The sequence below is a fragment of the Carassius auratus genome, chromosome 50 (assembly GCF_003368295.1).
Source record: "Carassius auratus strain Wakin chromosome 50, ASM336829v1, whole genome shotgun sequence".
In the NCBI taxonomy this organism is placed as follows: Eukaryota; Metazoa; Chordata; class Actinopteri; order Cypriniformes; family Cyprinidae; genus Carassius; species Carassius auratus.
The window spans coordinates 11,375,646-11,386,538 of record NC_039292.1 but is presented as its reverse complement, the minus strand read 5'-3'; the positions used below and the strand labels follow the sequence as shown (position 1 = coordinate 11,386,538).

Here is a 10,893-nt window from a genome sequence, read left to right as displayed (position 1 = left end):
CAATAAATAAATAAATAAAAATCATTTATAAAAAACAGTTTATCGATATTATTTATGTTAGGTAACAAATATTAATAACAGTATGTTATGATAGCCTTTTGTTTTCATCTAAAACAATGTCGTATAATAGACATGCATATAAAACAAAACAAAAAAAAGTGTGTGACACCAACAGACTGTCTGATTTCCAACCGTGGGCGGAGTCTGTAGCTCATTTATAACGTCATTCAGTAGGCGTGAGAGCGGGCTGTGGGCGGAGTCTGTTGCTCCTTTACGTCATTCATGAGGGGGTAAGATATGAGGTGGGCGTGTCTTCGCTGTCACTGCTGCATCAGTGAATGACATGAGGATGTGAAAGAACACAGCGGGCTGGGCATATGATTTTAAAGCCATTCTCGAACGGACTGCTATATGGACGATGAGGAATACACTAAGGGCTGACTGAGAAACGGTAAGACGCATCTTGAATGATAGCCTGCTTGCATAAGGAGCATCAGTGTGCAATAAGAAGCTGTAGGAATAGCTGCGCACCCGGGGCAGGTGCACCTGTCTTCTGTACGTGTCCGGACCGCTATAAGACGCATCTTGCGGGTATACAGTGTTTTTATTTATATATTTATTTTCCCAGTCGAGTCCAGTTTGAACAAAGGATCTTGGGTGGGATAATAAATGGCCGATTCTTTTGGTGGATTTGAGGTAAGGGCGTCTTGTCGGCGCATAACCATCCAATGCATTGCGATATGATTGAGGATTTAATTTTTCTTTGTCTGTAGACACATTATATGCCTATAAATCAGTATGGGCTGGCACTGTTGCGTAACAGGCTGAACAGAAAAATCCGTTTATGGATTACAAAATAATGTTCAAATATGTAATATTTGATGTGAGAGAAGGATGATGGTGGATGCTTTCGTGTTCATTGCCTCTATATGCACAAGTCCCCAGCAGAAATCAGCATGCCTTGGTTTACTGTATGTGTGTCAGAGATGCTCTTTGGGTAATCAGTCTATAGATGCTTTTAATATGTAGCCTACTTTATAGACATGATTTAAAGTAAATTAAGGTAGATAAAGAATAATGTATGTTTAGTTAGTTTCAGGTCACATAGTGGCTATTTAGTATTTACCAAATAAATAAATATTCAGGGATTTTTTTTTTTTTTTCATTTTTTTTTTTCATTTTTTATTATCTCAGAGAGATCATTTCGCTTTCACAATGTAATTCCAGAATTGTACTCCTAAAATTTAAACCGATCTACTTTGTTTTCATTCCTGAGATAGGAAATATAGGCTGTGTGTATAACTATTTCTGAATTGTTTAAAATATTGTTTAATCGTTTAAGGATGAGAAACACCGCTCTATTTAGATCCATTTCCAAGTAAAACTCTTGATTTTATCAACACAGTGCGGGCCATTTGAGATCACATAACCAGGGCTATACTACTACTACTACTTATAATACTAATAACAATAAGCCACTTATGGGATATTATGGCTTGGTCATGTCTGTAGTAGGCTAAAAGATCATGTTTGTAAAATCTGATCAGTGTATCTTTGATTTTTGACATTTGACACCTGATTTGTGTAACTTATACTTTGTGCTTGTGGTCATCAGTCAGTTGAGGCTATCACTTGTCCAGTTGTTTTAGCATCAAACGGCACCCACAAGATAAATCCCACTAGGTACTTAAGGTTAAACTCAAAGCATGAGTAACTCAAATAGCTAATAGACAGAGAGATATTTTATTGATCCCTGAGGAGAAATTTATGAAAAGGCCAAACAGGTCCCTCCGAAACACAAGAAATGCGACAGCTTTCCACATTCACATAATACAAAGTCAAACTCTTTCAGGCAGACTGCCTCTCTTTTTGGTCGTTTCATCTTATTAAATGTTACACAAGAACACGTATGACCTTGACTTGATAGCTTCAGCTGCTGTCATACAATGTTACATGCACCTATTGACTCAGTCTGCAAGAAAAAAGGTGGATGATTTAAAGACAGATGGGTTAGGATGATCAGGGCAAGGCAACAAAGCAGAGACCTCGGGCCGGTGAAGCCATTGAGGGCCTATGTGCGACGGGGCATCAGGGGACAACATTTTGCAACCGATAAATAAGTTTATTTGTATAGCGCTTTTTACGATACAAATCATTGCAAAGCAACTTTACAGAAAATTAAGTTTCTGCAATACTTAGAAATAGCTTATCAGTGGTGATGATCGGTTGCTACATGGAATTCTGACCATGTTGTAAGCACTTTTATGAGCAGAGCTGAGGTTGCTGAGATCTGAGATAAAATTCAGTATTATTTTAAAAGAGATCACAGACTTGGATACAATTTTGTATGATTTTTGAAGTTTTTAAGGCTGGTGGGTCACATCTAGTGGGACGTGGACAGAGGTGAACCTTTTAGCAAACATGTCTTGAAAGGACAATGAATCTTTCAGTGATCAGTTCTTAAAAGAACCGATTTTCTTTAGTGTGAATTTAGAGTCCAGGGAGTTCTGATTGGCTGTTATTTTCTTGCTGTTATTTTTTTTATCTTTTCGTTAAGTGACGTGACATTCAGCCAAGTATGGTGACCCATACTCAGAATTTGTGAGTATTTAACCCATTTGTGAGTATTTAAACCATCCGAAATGCACACACACAGAGCAGTGAACACACACACACTGTGAACACACACCCGGAGCAGTGGTGCAGCGCTGCAGCGCCCGGGGAGCAGTTGGGGGTTCAATGCCTTGCTCAAAGGGATCTAAGTCATGGTATTGAAGGTGGAGAGAGAACTGTACATGCACTCCCCCCTCCCACAATTCCTGCCGGCCCGAGACTAGAACTCACAACCTTTCGATTGGGAGTCCGACTCTCTAACCATTAGGCCACGACTTTTAGCTGGAAAAACAGAAATTTTGAAAGTAGTTCCAATGATATTGTTCCTCTGTGTTGTTCGTTATTGTTATAGTTGTGGAGTGGACTCTTTAATGTGTAGAAATTTTTTTTAAGATTACATATTTATTGTTATATTTATCATCCTTGGTGTGAACATGCCTTAAGTGTGGTTAGAAAAACTGGGTGACACATGTATAGTACACGCATATTATGCTGAAATGTACATTGTGCGCTGTATACACACACCCCAATGTAATGTAAAAATGTAAAAACTGATATATACTTTGATATTTTGGTAGAACTCATTACTGGAGATGTTTTGAAGACTGTTCCAGCTGCACTTTTCCATACACTGAACATATAGTAGTCGATTTTATGTCCCAAAAGGAACCATAAGTGTACCGTTGGTCCATACATATTTGTCTGCTATATTCTATAACCTCTCATAAGTCTTCTGAGGGGTTTGATTTCATTTAAACTGGTCTGGTGGATAAATTTTCCATAATTTCTCCCTGCATTTAAATAGTCAAACTTGGCGAATCAAGACAAATTTCATTTTCGGTGAACCACTAATTGGCATAAACAGATTGTGCACTTTAGTAGAAAAGGCCCTGCAAAATATTGTCCTCTTTCTTTGATTGTTTGGCTATTGCCGCGTTTCCACCGAAATGACCCGGAACATTTGTACTAGGAATTTTTTTCCCCAGGAACTTTTTTTTCCCCCCAGACCTGTTGCTTTCTGCGTTTCCACCGCGGTGTAAAGTACTGGGAAGATTAGGCAAATAGACTGGTGACGTAGATCTGCGCGCGTTTCTCAATACAAACTACGCTGATTTTGGACGTGCATCCTCAGTAGTTCAGACTTTGTGCATTCGACTCGGGAGTGTGATGTCCTCGACGACGCAAGTCCGGTAAATCTGCAAATAGCAGCGTATTCGATAAGATCAGTCAGCTGACCATGGCTACTGCAATTTTCCTCTCTGTATATTTACAATAAAATGAAAAAGGATATCAGATACCACTGCCTCCTTTCATTTCATTTAAGCATAATAACAGCTGCAGGAATGTTAGTTCAGGGATATGTGTATATATAGAGCCATTACAATGAAACAAAATATTATATAAATTTACATTTTTTATTTTCATTTTAACATATAGATAAATTTAATACAGACCACAGATAACCTGTTAGATTTACCCAGAACGAATTATATTTAGTTTAACCACTAAAGAGACATCAGAGCCAGCGGCACATATCAGATAGTTTAGCCGAGGTGAGGCTGCTCTCGGCGGATAGATGAGGACTGAGCTCTCGCTGATTGCGTGGAGGCCACCATCTCCGAGATCGGCGAAACACATATTTAAATAGGCACTGTCTTTATAAATAAACCACATATTTGAATTTTAAACAACTACATTCTCACCTGAAATACTTTTAGAATTACATTTCATGACACAATAACAGTAATATTTGGAAAATGATCAGAATAAATGGTGGTTCAACCAATGCTGCGTGAACTCAACCAATCATGATGTTTAGCACCCAAGCCCCACCCCCGAAAGTTGCGGAACTTTGAAAAAGTACCACCTCGCCGGAAGGGAATTTTTGAGGGGCAGTTTTTTAACCGGAACTTTATTTAGTTCCTGCGGTGGAAACACACCAAGTACCAGGCCAAAGTCCCTAGTTCCTGGGTAAAGTTCCTGTGGTGGAAACACGGCATATGTAAATGTTGTCAGGACGACCATTTCAGCGTTGCTCAAATAGGCTTACAAAGGAAGCTCATCCCATCAAAGGTAGAAGCTGCCTGTTTTTACACAGCATTCCATCTCATTCATTCTCCAGAAGTTTTAGTCCTTGAGATGAGATGAAATGAGTGGCCCATAGCAATCAGTGCTCTATCACTGAACGGTGCTTTGAAGTGTTCCCCGCTCCCTCTGCCGCTCCACAGGTGGGGAAGCGATGTTAAGGGGTCTGTCCACAGGCAGAGAAGAGGTCACCCAGAGGGCGAAAGGGATTGTGGTCCAGTAGGGAATGAAGGGATTGAAAAGACAGCGGGAGGAGGGAGAACATCAGAAAAGGTTATGCAGGTCAGAGAGTGCTTTTCTAGATGGGACGGGTCAGTCTGCGATGACTTTAATTTCCTGGGATCTGTCTCGTTCACATCCTCTGACTCTAATCTCGGGTGTTAACGTTCATTCTGATAGTCAGGCCATGCAGATACTCCAGACAAATCGAGAAAATGCGTGCCAGTGTAATTTTAATGGCCACAAGCAACACAGAAACTTCATCATAAAGCTTATTTTACACTCATTTGGGACCTGCTTAGTGTTAATATTGGACCTTGAATTATGATTATATAGTTCTTAATTGCGAGAAATTCTTGTTTTTCACTCCTATTTATGGAAATAATCGGAGGCAACAATTTAGAGTCTAACTTATCTGAGACTGATCTGTTTGTGTATGTATTTGTTACTGAAGCTAAAGCTTTCGATGGGATGTCCTGAATGAGGTAATTCTGAGAGGGGGTTGCGTGAGGATGTGGGATTTGAACTGTCACGGGGGGATCTCTGAAATGGAGAGGCTCTGTGAGGTCACTAAGCAGGGGCTCCATCAGTGTTTTTAATCCCACGTCATCCCAGGGGAAATCAGCAAGTACACGCAAATCTCGTGAAAGGAATTGTTCAACCAAAAATGAAAATTGCATGTCATTTTGGAGCTTGATGACCCCAGTCCTCATTCACTTTCACTGTATCAAAAAGACTGGTGAACATATTCTTTAGAAATTATCCTATTTCTATTAAAAAAAAAAAAAAAAAAAAAAAAAAAAAAAACACTAATACGATAAAAAGAGTCGGTGAAGTATAACTAAGACTCATTTGTGATTAGGAAAAGCCTTTGTGCAAAATGGAAATACTTGCATATCTTTCTAATATTCACAGACAATGATTCAAAAGTAAAATGCAAGTAATGCACTATGAAAAAAATAGAATCTAAAAACAAATTATATATACAATTATAGATGTCCTTAAGAAAGATCAGCTTGTTCTCATAAGCCGAAGGGAGAGTCAACCTTCAGATGTGACAGTCTGTGGAGCAGCTCAAAGTGTGGTGAGGAATCTGGCTGACAGCTCAGAGACTGGACCAGGAACAGCAGCTATCAGATGGAGAACCTGACAAGTTAAATATGCCCCTCAGTCCTAAAGAAGCTGGGTCAGGTCAGGACGGGCTGGCGTGAGGCTGAAGAACATGCTGGAGATGGACAGGGTGAGAAGTTCTTATGATGGAGGTATGAGGACAGGGTTACTGAAGGTCACGGTTCTGAGACCAGATCTGTGCTTTGACCTTTGAAGGTTGAGGTTATGAATTTGTTTGGTGTCTTGTGATGATGTAGATGCTTTTTGATGGATCTAAAAAATTGGCACTCATTTTTATGGAAGCCAGTTTCTGCTGTAAAATTTTTCACAATTCACAATTTCACAATTCTGAGAGAAAAAAAATGAATTGATATAACCTTTTAACTAACCAATTCTGAGAAAAAAAAAGTAAAATAACAAGATATAAACTGACTTTTTTTTTCTCACAATTCTTCGCTTATTTCTAACGTTCTTGCAGAATTTATTCAATCTTGCAGTTCTGACTTTTGTTTTGGTTTATTTTGAGGAACTAAAGGTAAATTACCTTTAAAAAAGGTAATTGCTACTTTTTTATCTCACAATTCTGAGTTTATATCTCGCAAATTCTGAAGTCAGAATTGCGAGATATAAACTCAGAATTGTGAGATAAAAAAGTAGCTATTACCTTTTTTAAACTCAGAAATTGTGAGTAAAAAGGTTTGGATTGTTAGATTTTATTATTTTTTTATCCCACGTAAAGCCTTCATACATTTAATGTGATTGACCTAAAATTAAATGAAGAAATTGAGAATTTAATATCAGAATTGAATTCTCATTTACAATTTATATTGTGTACTTCCTCATTATAATTCCATTTAGAAAGGGTTAATTTTCACATGCCCTTTAAATAATATTTTGATATATTAAAATATTTAGATTTGTAAAAAAAAAAGAAGAAAAAAAATGCAAAGGTATGAAAATTTACACAGAATTAAACATCATTTATAATTTGTGTGTGCGTTTCCTCCATATAATTGCATTTTGAAAGGGTTTTGGTAAATGGTTTTAAATAATGGTTTGAATATATTTTATAATATATATTTTTTTAATTTTAATTAAATGTAACACAATGCACAATGCAATTCTTAGAATTTATGATTTTTTTTTGTAAATCTAATTAACAGATTTTTCCCCAGAAAATGTGAAAATGTTACATTCTGTGTGGGTCTGGAAAATGAACTTGCTGATGGTTTTGCAGTTCAACAGGTTACTCTCATTTGACTCATGTGACTCAAACACTGAAGCATTTACAGGAATCTACAAGATGTTTTCATTTGTGTAGGATGTGGAAACGAAATTAGCATTGATTTCATTGTACTTCAGGAAGAGCTGCAGGAGTAAAATATGAATGGGGCTTTAATGATTTTTAACTTACCATTAATGCACTTTGAATACTTGATGTCACAAGTGGACCCTGTGTTTTACATGATGTTGCAATATTAATGTTGTTAGCATATGTCATCACATCAGCATGAATGTTAAGGAGTAGGCTATTTCATTCACTCCCAATGATTTCAGAACTAAATAATTCTTTGTTATGTTGCCAAAGAGGTTTAGTATTTGTTAGTTAGTCTTCATGCTGCTTTGTCTCAACGATAAAATACACTTACGGTTAGCATGCTAATAGTGGGTTGTGTTAGCTGTTTGAGAGTTACCAACGTAAAATTGAGAAGTTGAACCTTCAATTTCATCCATTTTGCTACTAGTCATTCATATTAGATTGTTGTCTCCAGCTTTAGTTGACTTTACGATGTAGTAAGCATCTTGCGCTACGATTCCATTTGCTTTAAGTGATGGCCACACATGCTAGCATTAACAGTGCTTATATTATCAACAACTCTATGTGTGTCTCCTAATTGTGGAGGAGTAAAGGCACTTTGTAAGAGGCTGTTTTTTACTTTTGTCTTTATGACATCAGCTCATCTGTTTTATGAATAATAGCTGAAGTTTGCGAAGGGGTGGTGTGAGATTAGCTTTGAAAGGACAGCTAAAATGTGCCCTTTGTGGTAAATGAATGTGTAATTTTGGGAAAGAGTCATTGTTGCAAGTTATTGCAATGTAAATTCCAGCAAAATGTAATAACTCTTTCCCTTTCAGTTGAGGTCACCTTATTTTACCTCTATCCTAGTTTGTAATGGCCATTTTCCTACATTTTTGGAAAGGAAATGAGTTGTGAACATCATTTATCTTGACTTTTACTAGCTAATGGCTATCTAAAGGCTTTCAGAAGACCATGGCGTGTCCTATTTGTCATTTTCTGTTGCAGAAGGATTCTCATGAGTGACCCCTTTATGGCATCTATGCATACTATGCTTGCTCAATGCACACTCAATGCTTCAGTGCAGGCCTCTACTAAAGCCCAATTCTTTTGGCATGTTTTTTTCACTATTATTATTATTCTCTTTATTATCTTTCTCATTTTCACCCATTTTTGAGGCCTTTGTCATACTTGAAAACTCATGAAACTGACACATCAGATCTGTGAAAAATGTGAAAATTATGTAGTGCTTATGCTTGGGCTTGGTCAAGGGGCTCTATAGAGCCACCAAATGCAGGCTGTGGTTGGGATGAAGTTTCTCCGATGCAGACAAAATTTAGTATTGGTATTGGTGACCTCATGTAGGAAAAATTCATTAGGTTTTATCTGACTCCGCCCAACAGGAAGTCAGCCATGTTGGATGGAATGTGTGATTTTTAAATTTTCATTCAGTTTTGAAGTGCTTAGCAATACTCATAAATGTTAACATATCAATTTGTCATAGGACATCTTTTGATGTAATCCTGCAGTTCTGTGCCTGATCAGCTCAACAGCACCCCCTAGTTGGACAATGCATATTTTGTCTTTTTGGAATGCTTGTGTACTATTACCCAACAGTCCATATGGCAAAGTTTAGACAACAAAGGCTGAGGCTCCATAGCTTTAATACATTATGGCCTTTTGCACTGCAGGAACGTTTTCATAGTACCAGAACTAATTGTGGAACTACCCACTTCTGGGCGTGTTCGAACCGCAGTAACTAGGTGCGATTTTAGTACCGGACTGCCTTTTTCGAGAACCAAATTAGCTCCTACTCCGGAGTAGGCTTGCCGCGATAGACGGTGTTGATGGTGTTACCGGTTTAAAGCCGCAACACCGGTTACATCACTTTCCCACTGTGACACCGTCTTCACCGTCATTTAGATTTTTTTAAGTATTCGTCTTTTTCTTAAAATATTTATTTGAATGAAGTAAAAATAATAATTATAAATAATTTAGTTTAAAAGAGAGCATACACAATAATTAAAAACTAAATGCAGCTACAGTGCTGCATGACAAGAGTCACATCACAGATCAGCACAACTGCATCATCTCTTCTCCCTGTGCTGCGTCTCATTAAAGACGACACATTGGCCCCATCGAATGAGGACGGACAACTGACAGCCAACCTGAAAGCTGGATTCATATCTATTTTAAGTGGGTCGCACACCGGACGAGAAGCACAGCACTACGTCTTTAAAATTCATACACATTGCTTTCTACGAGTGTATGCACACCTGCGGCGACATGCCGTCGAGCTAGGTGGGTGTGGCTTCAGCAACCAGCACCCACATTTTTGCCCATTTTCGATTGTCCGGGAGCAAGGGGCAAGGAACTCGACCGGAAGTTGAAGTCGGGAGGGGGCTGCCATCTTTTAGCAGAACTTCACTTGCGTTAGCATTCCCATTGACTCCCATTCATTTTGGCGTCACTTTGACAGCGAATAACTTTACATCTGAGGCGTTTAAAGACTCTGTTTGTCCATTATTTATTTCTAAAGATACACGACAATATATAAAGGGCTCCATTACCTTCTATGTTACATTATGGCCCCGTATAAACAGTTTTTGTAAAAAATAGGCTAACGATTGCGTCATAACCACTCGGCTCTCTGTCGCATTACCGTACAGACAGGAGGAGAAGCTCGCAGGCAATTAACTTAATATGGCGTACTGGCGTTACATTTTAAAATACTATACAAAATAATTAATCAGAATACTTTACTCCTGCTCACTCACGACAAAGAACTCCCCGCTCAAGCTCGCCGTCTCTGCAAGATTAACGATGGCAGTTTGCACGCACAGCCACTAGAAGATTTACATCTGTCAGACAGGTTGCTGACGTCGTCAAGCTTCGTTTGAGTCTGCGCGTCAGAAACGGAAGTGCTAAAAAACGCTAAAACTGGGCTTCATTCGTCTCAATTGAGTTCCAATGGGGTCGCTGTGTCCATTTCTTTTACTGTCTATGTCCGGGAGAGTCGCGCAATGACTCGCAGCCAAGATGGCGACAGCTCGCTCTGCACACTTTTACCAGTTGTCATTGTAGATTCTTAGTCCCCCTTTTATGTTCTTTCAATCACTTTAAGTATACGTTGACATTCCATGTCCATTATTATGAAACCCGCGAGACACAACAAAAACACAGCTCCGATCACAGCGTCCTCCATGCTCCTGTTGTTAATATTATTTTCTTTGTTAACGTTGTTGAATGGTGCGCACAAATGATATCTCTGTCGACCGGCTTACATCACATCCTAGCATATTAGAATGATTTATGAAGGATTGTGTGAGACTGAAGGTTGGAGTTATTGGCTAGAAGAAATTGATAAAGAGTAATGAAAAAAAAAAGCACAATATTACTGTTTTCTTTTTTTTTTAAGATACATAAACTTTTTAACAGTAGTGCAATATATCATATATTGCATTTTTTGTTGCATTTATTTTATAAATTAATGCATTTTTGTGAATATCCTCAAAATGCAGTTATACAAGGGTGACAAGCTTTATTTCTCAATGAATCCAGCCTAGAGT

At 38.2% G+C, this 10,893-nt stretch overlaps 1 protein-coding gene across 1 annotated transcript in view; it reads left to right on the top strand.

Moving 5' to 3' along the window:
* Positions 1-249: 249 nt before the first annotated feature.
* Positions 250-10,893, top strand: part of LOC113067014 (OTU domain-containing protein 7A) — a 65,077-nt gene continuing 54,433 nt past the window's right edge. Inside the window, exon 1 of the mRNA XM_026239190.1 lies at positions 250-451. The gene's annotated coding sequence lies outside the window, so the exon portion shown is untranslated. The remainder of the gene's footprint in view (positions 452-10,893) is intronic.